Raw genomic sequence first — 3,377 nt, 5'->3', positions numbered from 1 at the left:
ATCACAACAATGTGGAGATTGATAAAGGAAGACCATTGATGTCAGCCTCTGGCTTCCACATCCACATCCATCACTTCCCACCAAAAAGAAGAAGAAGAAGACAAAGGAAAAAGACCAGTTCAACTTGCAGTGCGGCTAGAACTAAAGTTCAAGGGTATGATCGTTGTGAACATTTTTCCTGGTTTCTATTTTGCCCCACAAGGTAAGGCAGGTTCACTCTAAGAAGTGCCTGTCAGACTGACTAGATGTAAATCTCTTGGTTTTGTTCTCATTTGGAACCAAGAACTGCATGTCTGTGTCTGTTTTTGTTTGTTTGTTTTTGTGGTTTTTCAAGACAGGGTTTCTCTGTAGCTTTGGCACCTGTCCGGGAACTAGCTCTTGTAGACCAGGCTGGCCTCTAACTCACAGAGATCTACCTGCCTCTCTCTACCTCCCGAGTGCTGGGATTAAAGGCATGCAGCATCACCGCCCAGCTCACGCCTGTGTTTTTAACAGGTTCTCAGCCCACACCAGCTGGCAATGCTCTCCACCATGCTGAATGTTGAGGCTTTGGGTGAGGTCAGCAATTACCTCTTCCCATGGCTTTCCTCTGGTGGGTCCTGGATAAATGCAGTACTCATTTAGCTCCTCTCAGAAGTGAAACTGTGTTTAAAACAATTTAGAAAATGTAAAGACATCTAAAGTATCTTCAATTTGAAAAAAAATACATTCAAAATTGAATTTAATTTAATTTTGTTCACTGCTGAGAGTCCCAGGAGCCTCAGGCAAAGCTCTCCTCTATTTCCTTTTCTTCCCACTAAGCCCATTTTCCTTTAGTCTGAAACTCTGGCCTAATCAATACAAGAGTTAACTTTCTAATTCAATTAAAGTTTTCTTTGCTTAATTATTACTGATATTGATTTCTTCTTACTCTTTTGTAAGGCCTTGGAGTCTGGAAACCCTCTCATTAAAGTAAGCCAGAGTGGTGGGATTGTGGCTGTCATCTGTGCACTTGGGAGGTGGAGGCAGGAGCATCAGGAATTCAAGGTCATCCTTGACTCTGCAGCAAGTTTATAGCCAACTCAGGCTGTATAAGCTCTTGTTTCAAATAAACAAAAACAAACAAACAAACAAGATTCATATTGATCCTGGTAAACAGAGTATTTGAGCTGCAATTATTTGGTATATGAGGAAAACCTTCAGAATATGTAAGATGAACTGTATGGCCAATGATTTAGGTGAAATTCCAGGCATTTATAGTCATCCTGAGGAGGGAAGCCCTCTCTAAGTTTTCTCTGTGAACCCTACAATGTAGAAAAGTAGGACTGGAGAGATGGCTCAGAGGTTAAGAACACTGGCTGCTCTTCCAGAGAACCTGAGTTCAATTCTCAGCAACCACATGGTGGTTCACAACCTTCAAAAGTGGGATCTGATGCCCTCTTCAGGCATAAGGTTGTACATGTGGATAGAGTATTTACACACACAAAATAAATAAATAAATCTTTTAAAAATGTAGAAAAGTAAATAGAAAGTTGGTCAGTGTCCCGGTTGCTCTAATTTGGTCATTTACAGTTTAGTTTTATGAACTAAAGCACAGTGTGCACAGCCTTAACAGGCATTATGCCAGGCCAGGTTCTTCCGACAAAAACTATGTGGACAGGGACAGTAGCCACCACTGAGAGGGAAGGATCAGAAGCAGTGGATACTTTGAGCCACATTTACATGGGGCCACAGTTCAAACATGAGGCTTTGTCTGCCTAGTCTGAAAAGGTTCATGGCGAAGGGTTTGCCTTTGTCTTCCCAGGACACTGTGGACAGTGACCCAGTAAAATGTACCTTGTTGACAATTTCCCAGTTTTGCAATATCTCATCCGTTGTTCTAGAATCTTATCAGGGCTCGGGGTCAGGGTGTGTGTGTTATATCAGTTCTTCCTGACTGGGTGCCAAAAGTTGTAGGGAATAAAATAATTATTTTTCTTATCTATAGCAAAAAGAATATGAAATATTTATATATCTTTATATATATGAGTGGTTTGCCTGCATGTGTGTCTGATGCCAGACGATGTCAGAAAAGGGTGTGATTCCCCTAGGTGGTTTTGAGCTGCCATGTGGGTGCTGGGAACTGAACCCAGGTCCTGTGTAAGTAAGTGTTCTGAACCCTGGAGTCATAGTTTTAGCATCCATAGAAAAGTTGGACCAGCAAGATGAAAGCATGCCCATTTATTTAACACAAGTTGTATGTGGCAGGGGAGTCTTTAGAAACGAGGACCTGAATAGGAAGTTCATGCCTTTCTTTGCAGAGATAGATGAAAAGGACGATGGTGGAGAGAGAATTGGACAAAAGGGGTGAGATCTAATGCAGTAGAAAGAGGAGGAGGGGAGGAGGAGGGGAGGAGGAAACAAGGAAGTAGGGAGGAAGTGATGGGGTGGCTAGGTGGCATTGTCTCGACTGACTTGTGATAGGGACACAGCTGGTGGTGTCCACCGTCTTCAGCTGTGGTGAAAATTCAGCCAAGTAGACTGTATGACTAGTCTGGAAAGGTTTGCTGTCTCAAGTCTGAGCAGGGCAGGCATGCAAGAAGTATTGCCGTCCTGAGGGTGCAGTGCAGCTCCAGGAGGTTCATGGGAAGAACTGCTTCACTCAGTCTGGGCTTCAGGACATCGGGAGTGGAAGAAGGAAATGGAAACTGTGTGTTCAGTTCTTGGAGAGACAGGATTGGTTTTTAAAAAGCAAATGGTAGGCCACTACTTAAAACTCAAGAAAACCGCCTAAAGCATATGAAACGAAACCCTTTGTTCTTAGGAAAAGTGTTCTGGAAGCCAAGCCCTGTTGTAAAGCCCTTTCCTGGCTGAGGGACCTGAGGAAGGACAGGAGGTCATCATGGTCTTCTCTGCTTGGAAACTTTGTAGTGCACTCACCCCCAAACCTCCAACACTGGGAAGCTGGCATCCACTTCTGCTGTTCTAGAAACATCTATGGAAATCAAAGCCTAGCAGATTATTTTAGCTTTATCCTTACCTTCATAATGATTTAATTAGAAGTGTTTGTCATGTTTCATGGAAGCTGATTTCTCCAAGATGAGCTTGTAATTGAGGGGACAGGGCCCATTAGACATTTGACACTGGGGCAGAATCCAGGCTTGGCTCTGGGATTTTGTTGAGTAACCTTGGAAGGAAAAGATTCCACCCACTAATGGAAGAATGTTTAGAAAGCACTTCAGAGTTTAATAATTGTGTATTTCCATTATCTCCTTAATTTCCACTTCCAGTGATGAATTGTCTTAGTGTAATAGACCCGATAATCAAAGCCTTTGAGAGAGACACTCTTCTGACCTATTTGCTTGCAATAAGATTGTATGTAAAGCATTTAGACTGCAGCTGGCATATATATATATATA

The sequence above is a fragment of the Microtus ochrogaster genome, unplaced genomic scaffold, assembly GCF_000317375.1.
Source record: "Microtus ochrogaster isolate Prairie Vole_2 unplaced genomic scaffold, MicOch1.0 UNK11, whole genome shotgun sequence".
In the NCBI taxonomy this organism is placed as follows: domain Eukaryota; kingdom Metazoa; phylum Chordata; class Mammalia; order Rodentia; family Cricetidae; genus Microtus; species Microtus ochrogaster.
The sequence above is the reverse complement of the archived record's forward strand: the minus strand, read 5'-3'. Positions refer to the sequence as shown.